This window comes from Seriola lalandi, unplaced genomic scaffold (assembly GCF_002814215.2).
Source record: "Seriola lalandi dorsalis isolate HSWRI2012SDOR001 ecotype SW California unplaced genomic scaffold, Sedor1 jcf7180002054970, whole genome shotgun sequence".
In the NCBI taxonomy this organism is placed as follows: Eukaryota; Metazoa; Chordata; class Actinopteri; order Carangiformes; family Carangidae; genus Seriola; species Seriola lalandi.
Window position 1 is genome coordinate 698,227 of NW_019525521.1, and position 12,548 is coordinate 710,774.

Genomic DNA, 12,548 nt, shown 5'->3' on the forward strand with positions numbered 1-12,548 from the left:
TAGCTGATGAGCGTGTGACACTTTGAGCCTATAGTATTGAACCTTTTCCAAATATTCTAATTTTCTGAGATTTTGAATTTGGGGTTTTCAAAAACTGTAAGCCATGATCATCAAGATTATAACAAATAAAGCCTTGACATATCTCACTTTGCATGTACTGAGTTTATATCACATGTTAGTTTCACATTTGAAGTTGAATTGCTGACTTGAATAAACTTTTGCACAATATTCTAATTTTTTGAGTTTCACCTGTATATTCAACATTTTGGTAAACTATATTCAACATATTCTCTCAGTAACTCATTAAAGGTCGGCTCTAACCCTAACTGGCAAACTGCTCAAGATGACACACTCCTACGTCGCTCTGTACGCCGAGACGTAACGCAGAGGTGGATGGGGGGATGGGTTTTGTTTGGAGGAATGAAATTGGTTGGGAAACAGAATGCGACACAATAATGGTTTTATCTCGATTATCTTGTTTTCATAATCGCTGAAGCCAAAATTGTGACACCCCAGACCTAAGGTATTGTATCTCCTACACCTTTAAATTTAATCAAATTTAAAATCATGTTGCTCGACTCCTGTGGACATTTATTGTTTATTGCATAGAAACCCATGTTCTCACATGACACCTGTTAATGTTATTAGCAGCTGACATGGTGTTGAATAATTATCAAAGATACCTGACTGCAGATTTGTCGACCTTAAACTCCATCAATAAGAACCTGGACACATGCTGAGTTTCTTTGACGACTTTGAAACACCTTCACTGCTTCCTTGTGCGACTCTGCCAACGCACAACAGGCTGTGCACACACTGACTGTATGTTTATATATAGTCTTCACTGAGAACACCCAGAAACATTTTATCAATTGGTCAGAACCACATATGATGAAGCGGCACTTACAGTAGTTACCATGGTGCACGCTGATGACATCAACTTCCTGATGATGCTTAGATGTGCCTTAAATGCCACTTAAATTACTTTTAAATTCAAATTACAACTTGTAATGACCTGTATTCAATTCTGAGCAACTTGTTACTGTGTAGAAACTGCACTGCACCTGCATTTACACCTCGTAATTTGTTCTACTTAAAGTGAAGACTGTATGCAACTTTTGTTGAATGTTGCCACAAGTGGCAATTGGGAGATAATGGCATGTTAAATTTCCATTGATTTCCCAAACGTCTTATCATTAGACAATTTCACTCTTTTGTGCTAAAACCATTGAAGAGGTTTGCAGCACGATTAGAGCCGAGCCATGAAAGTGACTCAGTAACTTTCGTTTTACAGCAATATCTGTCAAGGTTTGCGAGGTAAGTAGGACCCAAATGCAGTCAACTCTCGGGAGACGGTGCAGGCAGGTTTATTTAACCAAAAATCCAGACGTGAACGTGACATGAAGACAACAGGACGTGAACAAACCCAGAACTAAACAGACGAACCGACACAGACAAAGGGGAGCACAAAGACACAGGAGGCAAGGTGATTGCACACAGGTGAAACACATCAGGGCGGGGCAGACAATCACTACACAGAAACAAGACCACGACAAGAAGCAAAAACACTGACACACATGGAAACCAATTACAAAATAAAACAGGAAGTGCAAAAAGTCCAAAATAAAACTAACAAAAAGTGTCTGCCATGGCAGAACATGAGAATATCTATTTAAAATCAGTTAGCCACCACTGCTAACGTTTGACCCTACAAGCTGTTGACCCAGTACGTGGCACTGAGTGTTGCAATTCACACCATTATTGTTATTGCTGATATACACATTAAACTACATGGAACTTAATTTGGTGAAATTGCACAATTCCCTGCAAAGTTTGACTTAGTTTGAGTGTGAAAGGTTTCTTCATTGTTTTTAATATTGTTCTGATAGATTTTCTGTAGCTTATGTAAAGCACTTTTAATTGTCATCAAAATAAATTTGCCTTGCTGTACAGAGAATTATTATTATTATTAGTTCTATTATTATTATCTTAATAGACAGATTATGCTTAGACTTGAGGCCAAATAGTATCAGTCCTGGTTTCATCAGACCAGAGAATTTTGTTTCTCACAGTCTGTCAGGAACTGTCAGTGAGGAGAAGCTTGGTCTGGACTCTCTGACATGAAGCTCAGATCAGTGGAGAGCTGCAGTGATGCTTGTTCTTCTGGAAGTTTCTCCACACAGGATCTCTGCAGCTCAGAGAGACCATCAGAGTCTTGGTCTCCTCTCTTCTCCCTGACGTCTCAGTGAGTCCAGGTCCAGCTCTAGAAGAGAAGAGTCCTGGTTGTTCCAGACGTCTTCATGTCAGAATGATGGAGGCCACTCTTCTTCTCAGGAACCTTCAATACAGCAGAAATGTTTTTGTTGCCTTGACACAGTCCTGTCTCTGAGCTCTGCAGCAGCTCCTTCCTCCTCATGGTTCCTGCTCTGACCTGCTGTCAGCTGTGAGACTTTACTGTATATAGACAGGTGTGTGTCCCTCCACATCATGTCCAATCAGCTGACTTTAGCACAGGTGGACTCCAATCAAGGTGTAGAAACATCTCAGAGATTATCAATAGAAAAGAGAGGAACCTGAGCTAAATATAAAGTGTCATAGAAAAATATCTGAATATTTATATAAATCTGAAAAAATCCTGTTTTCACTTTGTCACTTTGTCACTTTGTTACTGAGTTCAGACTGATGAAGGAAAAAAATAATTGGTTTTATAACAAAATGTGAGAAAGTGATGAGGTCTGAAGATGTTGTGAAAGTAGACACAGCAGTTGTATTGTTAGTAAATGACACACTGTGGCAGCAGAGACGCCCGTCTGTGCTAATGACAGGATGTTACACGTTGGTCCAGTCACTGAAATTCAGAATAGTAACACCAACATCTTTAATTTGTGAACAATTAGTGTGGAAAATGTGGAAAAGGATATAATCCCTGTTAAATACACGCCCCCCCCCCACAGAGAGAGTTTTAGAAGTGTAGCGAACAGTAATAACATCATTTCCTCTCTCTCCATGAGGCTGACTGCTGCACCACTGTGAGTTTAGCTCAGTTGTTAAGACACAGGTTTGCCAGAGCAGCGGGGGGCTGGACTACATGGAGGGGTGTTATTCCGGGGGTCAGACGACTGTCAGTCCAGCTACACTGCTGCTATATTTCTTCATTTTTTTTTTAAACCTGTAAATAGTTCTGCTCACACACACACACACACACACACACACACACACACTGGAGAGGAGATGTGACTGTTTTTTTTTTTTATGTGTCATCCTGAGCTGACGGTGACAGACTGATTTTGTTGTGCATATATTCCAACTCCCAACAAAGGAACACAATGCTGCCTTCAGGTGCCTGTCAAACATCACAATCACAAGTTGACTGTACAATATAAACAAGGTAAGAAATGTGACACTTTAATTTTTATATTCAGACACCATGCAAAGAGCTGAGAGGCTTTGCTGGGAGCTGAGGGACAATCGTTCATACAAATAAACTTTTGCACACAGACTCTGTGCACTTCATTTCAGTTCATAACAGCTTCAGTCACACGTCGCTCAGTCAGAGAGAGGGTGAGAGGAGTTTTATGTGTGTGAGGAGAGAGTGCACTAAAGATATATGATATTATCATCAATCAAGGGTATTGTAGTCTTTTGGTATGTATGGACTACAAAGGTGGAGGGTAAGTGATAGTGACGTCACTGCAGGAGCTCAAAATGGTGATTACAGGACATTGTGACATATGTTACCTTGACGACGCCAAAACATGCTGCATACAATCATGGGTTTGGGACATTTGATTTGACATTTTTACCTCCTTGTTTAATGTCACAAGGCTATGAACTGTGGGTAATTCCCTCAGGCAAAGGCTACAGAAATGCGAACTTGAGGAAAGCGTGTGGAAAGAGCTCAAAATGTCTGAGCCCTCGTGCACTTGATGGTTTGACAGTGGGACAGTCCTGAGCCTTCGTGGACTTAGTGCCTCAAAGTCCATGAGTCTGTGAGGGTGGACATGGCTGATCTGTCCAGACTCTCCCACTTCTGCAGACTCATGAACTAATCCAGTTACTCAGGACCTCAAGCTGACTTTCTGCAGACCTCCAGGGATTCTGTCTGATATGCAGACTTCTCAAAAGACTGTCCATAATTCATACTAATATGGATGCTACAATAGGTTTAATATTCCACGCATGCACCGGCCTGATAGTTGTAATCCGCAGAGTAAGACAGTAAATGTGAATTTCATCCATTAAGGAGGACGACTGTGTTTTGTCTCCAGGTGGAGGTGTGTGTCAGAAGTCAGAAAAATGTCTTCGAGTGATGTCAGAAGAGGCAGCGTCAGTTCGGTCTGACGACAACGAGTTTGAAAACAAAACCAAATCTGTGGGAAATTATCTGACCACGACTCTGTTTGAGGCCAGAGGCGTCAGGCTACATTAGCCGCCACTAGCATAACACGAAAGAATTCTCTGACCAAGTTGCACTGTGGGTAATGTGGGCGCGGATAAATAGATGATGTTTCTGTTCATAAAAACATTTGTGTTTCATCCTTCATGTCCCAGTAAATTAATGATTTCCTGTCTCACAGCTCATCCTGTGTCATGTGCAGATACTGTCGTGTCCTTGAGAATCATAATAAACTCCTGACAGGCCTGAAAAGATGGTTTCCCCTTTGAGAGATGGAGAATGTTTATCACAATTAAAGAAAAAACACTTGAGTAAACAGATCTTGTTTAAAAGATTTTTCATGTGAAGGTTATTAGAGTCCTGTGGCTGTTGATGGTGACACACTGTTAGCCTGAAGCAATTCCACCGCATTGTCACATAACTGTACACGAGTGGCCCTAAAGACCGCATTTCATTAGCAGCATCCCCCCCCCAGAACACTTTATCTGTGTCGTAATTGGTGTGGGATTTGGTATAGCAGGGGCAAAGGAGCACTGAAAATGAAATTGATGTTCAAACAAGGGAGCAGCTGTCAGGAGCAGCTACCTGGGGGGCATTTCACAGAGGAGGCTCGAGGAGAGCAAGACTTCTATTGATGAAAGTCTCACTTCATTAAGCGTGACTCGGTCCTCTGCTTTAGTTCAGTCTCACTAAACTAACTAGTGACTCCTCCAGTTAGGATTAAAGAAGTCATGGCAGGGCTGTTGGATGATGTGCATGCATGTGCATGTTAAAGCAGGCTGAGCAGAGGGATACAGCAGTCACACTTCAAAAGAGCACAGTGTGTCCTTCAGAGCTGAATGTGCTGTGATGATTACGAACCAAAAAACCTAATGATCAAAAAAAAAGGCAACAGCTCTGCAGCCTTATTAAGAAAGTCAGGGAAGGCAGAGAAACACTCATCAATTTGTGTAATCAGACTAAATTTACTTTAATAAAGAAGGCACTCCCCTGCACACTGCATTCTCAGACTTAGCTCCCAAAGCAACATCTGAAGCGGCAGCACCAAGATTTTAATTTAAATGTCAACATTTGTCATTTGTAACTGAACTAATAAACTAATAAAACATTCAATTTAAAAATCTTGATTCATCGCTTCAGAGGAAATTGGAGGCTGACATTAAAATGTACGAAGAGTTCATTCATACGCATGTGAAGTTTAAGTTGAAAGAAACGTGTTAATGGAAGAGACTAATTCATACAGTAAACGCAGTAAAGTGACCCTCCCCTTCAGAGTAAAACCAAACTTAAGGTAAAACAAACGAAATCCTGGCTATTCCTATAATGGGCAACGAGCCGGGGCGTGTGTGTAGCCGGCTAAATAACTGTGGCAAGCATAAACTCCCATTAGCATCGTTAGCACAGCTGGGCTGCGCAGCTGGCTGTAAACATGTTTAATTCTGCTGTAAAGTTGGACACTTTAACATGGGAGTCTATGGGGACTGACTCACTGTTGGAGCCAGACTCTAGTGGTCATTAGAGGAACTGCAGGTTTTGGCACTTCAGCGTTGACTTCATTGTTCAGTCCTGGAGGTTAGTCGCTTGATTGTGACCAATTCCATCCTTATGTCACGTGATAACAACTGAACCATCTCCATGACAACTGAAAAAGGCCAGGAGATGTGGCTGAAAGAGGATCCTCTGCATCCTTCACATTTCCTTGTTTATTGTACAGGGAATCTAAAACACGTTCCTGATGAGATGAGCTTAAAGACGTCATACAGGACATGTTGGGGTCATTAATAATCTCAATTGTCGACTCAGCATGAGACCTCATGAGACGCCTTCCAATCGATTCTTTCTCCCTTTTGACAATCGGATGTAAATCATTAACAAAAAACATAAACATGTTTTATATAAAAGAGGTGTAAAATGTTTATATGTTCTAATTGCATTTAATTCTCTGCACCACACCACGGATAACTGCTGACTGTGTTCTGGTGAAATTAATAGTATTATTTTTTAGTTTTGCATATATTTGAATGTGAAAATGATCCTTCTAGCCTACAAATTCTTGCATTATGGATTGATGAGATGAGTGATAAGCGACATTGTGATTTCTCTTAAATTAAATTTGATTCTTCAAAATCACTTGGCAAAACAAATTGACTATATATATATATATATATATAAATATCTTTTCTAGGAGACAGAGTTGTCCTGTAAAATAGTGGAATTGAAGAGTTAAAAGCCAGAAACGATCAAAACTGAATTTACAGAAATATGTCTGACCAGCTAATCTCACTTTGGTTTCAAACACAGTCCTCATCATTTCATTTCCCACCCTGCCATTTCCCTCTTCCTCCCTCTCTGTCTGTCCTCCATCCTTGACGACCGACTGTCTCTCAGGACTGACTTATGACTCCAGCTTAACTCTTGGCCACAGTAAATGTCCTGCTGATAGTTTTGCTGTAATATCGCAATTTGTCTTGCCAGTCACGACGGGCACTTTTGGAAGACAAGTGACTTTTGGAAGACAATGTGCAGAAGGCCCAGAGGAGCGCGGGTGTCAGGCAGGTGAAAGATGACAGGCAGCACGTCTCTTTCATTCGGCCGAACAGCTCGGCTCGCCGAGCCGAACAGCAGGTACAGACACAGTGGCACTTCACCTAAATTAATAGTTGACCTGCTCGCCACGTTGCAGAGCGAAGAGTTATGGCTGGAGTGCCTCAGCAGGACAGGCAGCAAACATGGCTAACAATGGGGCGGTGGGATGTTTGATGAGGGGACTCAAAGCAGAGGCCAGGAGGTTAAGATGGATGGATTAGCTTTGTTATCAGAAAGGCCACGGAGGCGCTGCACCGGCTGTCCTCACTGGCTTATCATCACATCCAACTGGCTAATCCAATTTCTGGCCTCCTCTGTTTCCCTCCTCCACATTTAGTGCTGTTTCTAAATTTGTAGGAGCTGACAGAGGTGACACGTCTGAGGATTTTGCAGCTGACTGATAACAGAATTTCATTCAGCCATGATACTTAAAGTGCACTTTATTGACCAGTTTATTTAACTCTTAAAACGTGCAGGTCACTGGATTGTATGTTTGTTTACCATCTTTGTAATTTTGCACAAAATATGTTTTTAAATTCTGCACAAGAATAGATTTGTTTTTAAAATGAAAGTAAGAAAGATTCAATTTCAAAAAAATTTGGAAATTATTTCAAATGGCACGTCAAGATAGATATGAAAATGATTAACTCTATATGTGAATCAATGCATAGGTTTATTAAATGTATACCTACTGGCAATTAGCAAATAAATAGTATAGTAAGAGTCTATCTCTGTAAAATACATGGCGACGCAACAAAGCTACTTAGTTATGTCTTAATCCACAACAGTAATGCTGGTTCTACGTAGAACAGGCGAATGAATATGTAAGTACAGCTGATATTTTATGGAACAAATGTGAAATCGTCTCTAATCTATGTGTAAAGTAATGTAGCTCAGTGGTCAGGGGCTGGACTGAATTTGGCGGGAATTTGACTCCATCTCACGCCGCCCTCATTCAAACCATCAGACTAAGCTAACTCTGTAGGCTAACCTTATTGATTAATGTAACAGGTACTAGACTTGCTGTTTTGGCCACTATGTTCATCTGGGAGGAAGTTATTAATTTGTGACTACTCAACAAATATTAAAAAAGAAAATATAGATATATTTAGCAATTGCAGGAGAAAGTGGAGGCTACATGTGCACTGTGATGACGCCGCCTTGTGTCCTTGTGTTGCAGATGTCCATTGGGTGTGGTCAGGTCATTGGTTACTGTGAACACCTGGGCCCAGTGTTCCCAGTACAATAAGTATAAGTATATAGTCTTAGTTGATTTTCTCTCTCTCTCTCTCTCTCTCTCTCTCTCAAACAAGAATCACATGACCGCTTTCGTGTTAAAACTCTTCTCTTTTCTGACTTCTAACTCAAAACTCTATGTAGAGAGATCGGGCTGACAGCAGCAACGGTGTGGACACACAGTGCAGCCGCAGCAGTTTAGCAGGAAGCTCCGAGGCGAGGTGGCGGCAGGCGTCTGTCACCTCATTCCCACTCGTTATATCATCGCCGGTCAAGTTGACAGTTCACGGCACCGAACAAAACAACACTCAGGCCACTGGGAAATATCCCGGTGCTCCCCATGGGCTGTCCACCACTGTCAGTGGTAATGCTAAAGACAGCGAGCACATAGTCACCATGGGGAATGGGGGTCACGGCACCCCCACTGTAGGAAAAGGGGAAATATTTGTAGTTATTACAAGCCTCCAAAAGCTAAAAGAAAACAAATTGTCTGCCTCAGTATTCAGTGTTAAACCGACTGTAAACTTGCTGACTGTTCGCTGAGCTCCTCCTGCTTCATGTTGGTTTTCAACCAGCTACAGTGAACACAACAGCTGCGCTGCATTTCAGCCGTTCTGTATCCGCCATGAGCTTCACTGGTGCTCATGTTAAATTCAACCAGTGTTACTGCTCTTGATCGTCACATCTGCTGTTTGTCAGTCTAACAAACTGGAGGATGACCTGAGCTTCACACACTCACTGAGAACCGTGTCTGTGGTTCACGTGTCACTGTGAACCCACCACGTCATCTTTGTGTTGTCGGTCACAATGAACACACGCTCGCAGGTGGCAGCTATTGAACATCCAACATGTGGCTGCTGTTTGACGAGTTAATATGACGCTGTGTCGGGTGTGTGTGCATTTGAATACAAGTAGCTTGTAGCACAGGCACTGCCTCATTCATTATCTTCATTAACCTTGTGTAGATATATTTTCTTATTATAGGTTGGGTTAATGATACAAAAACTTTTGTTTTTTCTGAAAAATCAGATAAGAGTTTCATTTCCAACAGCTCTGTAAATGATTTAGCCACGTCATTTCTTACAGGTGAGGAACACTTTGTTTTGTACTGCTGTGCTCGAGCGTGGCGGCTACTGTCACTGAGCTGCTGTAGAGAACCATGTGTGTGTGTTCACACCGGCTGTCGCTGCTGCAGCAGCTCTGTCTCTCTGAGTGTTGGATTTCTTTTATTATTCATTCATTTCTGATTTATTTTTTACAGAAAATGTCACTAAAATGCCACTTTCCCCATGTGAAGCTGCTACATTAGTGAAAAATTATATTTATATTTAAAAAAAAAAGATCAAGCAACGCAGCCGCGAGGCGTGACATGTGCAGTGTGTACGCTCTAACCTCTTAACATGTGTGCCGAAAAACAAAACCAAGATGTTCTGCAGCCACAATGCATGCGGTGTGTTCCTGGCGTAAAGGAATGAATTTTGATTCTGAACTTGCAGCATTATGGGAGTTAATGCTAACGCAAGCAATGCAGCAATAGCAAAAAAAACTTACATATATCAGCTTTAAAGTCTCAAGTCAAAACATAAAAAACTCTTCAGAGATCGTTCAAGATAAACCACTGGAAAGCCCAGTGGTTTGAGCTGCTTAAAGTCATGATTACATTTATGATCATGAATTAAATTTGTGATGAAAAGTTAAGGGGCAATTTCATCACAAAGTATATGATAGCATAAGTCCAACATAAAGAAGCATTAAACAGAGTGGTTATAGTCACTTTAATAGAGCTGTGAAGTGGGAGGAGCTATTTTGGATGCCCCTGATTCCAGAAGTCACATTAATTTTCTCCTTTGGGTTATGTAATTAGTGCTGCGTCACAGCCGTGTGAACACTGATGTGTCCATGTATCATGGAGTGTACTCCCTCCATTGGCCCTGTGTAATTCAATGCTGAGATGGGAGAGAAATGCTTGCTCACTTGTGTTTATTTTTCCCCTTCACATATTTTTTCTGCAGGGCAGCTTTAATTCCCCGACCTGCCTCATCTTTTAAGGAGGAGGAGGAGGAGGAGGAGTACATTTCTCCTTTCAAAATGTCTGTGGGTAATTTTCCAGCTGTAATGAAGGGGAGATTGATGTCACCTGAGTGAAGGTGACATTAATTCCAGAGATCCTCCCTGATTGGCCACAGACAGCAGGTGACAGGGCAAACTGGTTGGTCTGTTTGTCCCTCTCCAGGAAAATGGAGGAGAGCCAGAGCGATGAAGGACCGTCTGCTGAGCAACTGAACTGATACACCAAATGAAATTGATTTTGTTCCTCCTCTTTTTTTGTCAGACTGAATACATTTTTTCCTGAAAACTCAACATCGGCATGTTGGTCCCTACTTTCCACTCACACTACCAACCATCCTCAAGCACCACACCCATACACTGAAGTGCATATGAAAGTTAAGAAAAAGCGAATGAACTACATGCAGTGGTTAATTTACAGCTCCGTGCCGTGGATGCATTTCTGTAGGAAACGTCTAATCACCAGGATGAAAATTTACTTACGTGCACAAAAGCTAATGATGACACCATTAAGAAAAATGATGCTACAATCTGCAGCTTAAATCCATTAACGTTCAGATTCTGGACCGTTTTGGGTGAATTCACCAGCTCTGGTGCTGTGTTTTGTTCTCAGTTTCAACGGCAAATCTACAGCCTCCTGTTGAGCCTGTATACGACCAGCTCCTTCTCCAGTCGACAGCAGCTGAGGCTCATGTCTGTTGTAATATTTACAACCTGGGGATGTTGATGATATGATCTAATATTATACATAACGAGGTGATGGAGAACAAACTCCTCTGTTTTTAAAATAAAATACATCAAGGCTTTGTTTCTTTGACAACAAAATCTTTCTTTTTATCCAACTTTTTCAACAGTTGTAAGATTTATTCAAATTACTGTTTCCAAAATCAAGAGTGAACCTTCACACTCAACACTGGTGCTTCTATTTTCCAACTGTGCAAATAGACCAAAGCTGAACAAAGGTAAAATTTAACCCTGAGTCTGCTGGAGCCAGCCAGAACTGAAACAGGAAACATGTTCTTAAATTCAGCTGGCTTCAATGTAGATAGAAGAAAAATGGAGCCAAGTGCAAATGTAGACACCGAGCAGCTGTCATAAAATAACAACATAAATGGAAAGAGTGAGAGCTGTGGAGTGATGTTCTGAAAGCTAAAATAAGTGGTAGCAACTGCAAGTTTGTTGTTTTTTTTCTTGGAATAAATTGAATTCACACATTTCAAACACTTCTTCTTCAAATATTAAAAGACAGGAATTTACTTGAAAGACTGGAAACATATAGAAACATATAGAAACATATAGAGACCAGAATCAGAGGAAAGACCTGAAGGCTGATTGTTTCTTTTTTTTTGCTATCGATTAATACCTGAGAGAGCGGCACGGTGGGGCAGTGGTTAGCACTGTCACTCTCTCTGTGGGAAGCTTGCATGTTCTCCTTGTGTCTGCGTGGGCCTCCTCTGGTTTCCTCCCACAGTCCGGAGACATGCAGCCTATTCGTCCCGTAGGTGTGAATGGCTGTTTGTCTCTAAGCGTCAGACCTGTGATTGACTGGTGACCTGTCCAGGGTGCACCCCGATTCTCGCCCGATGTCAGCTGACAATGTCTCCTGCCCCCCTGCGACCCTCAAGGATAAGTGGTATAGCTAATGGAGGGATGGATGAATCATATCAAACCATCCAATGTTTACTTTCTTTTCACCGAAACTGCATTTTTTTTCTTTAGGGAGAGGTAAGTAACCTCATAAACACTGTCCATCAGGCTCAAAACTACTTACTCTAAAGTTTTAGCAGTCTTCTGTTTGCACAAATCTAAAATTGTATCCAAAATAAAATGCATAAATATGAGCAAAAGAGAAAGACAGCAATTCAGTTAGTTTTTTTCTGTTCCGTGCAGCATTGTGTACATAGTAAAACAGAGGGTATTAAAAGTGTCAGAGATAAAGGGTGACATTCTGTCAGGAGGCTTAAATATCAGGAGTTGACTTTGGAGATTATCTGACAGAGTCATTTGCATACAGACACTTCTGACAGAATCGATGAAGCACAGAGCTCTCACTCTCCGCCTCGCTCTATCAAATGTTGCTGAAATTTTCATGAAGGCGAAGATGCTCGTCTTCCGCATGAGAGGGAAATGGCACTTCCTCCAGAGTGATACCACGTATGTGCAATGATTGCAGGCGCTGCTTCGACATCAGTGGAAGTTGCATGATCAAACCAGCTCACTACTCTTACTGCTGACGGTCTTTGATGAATAAAATAGTATGCAG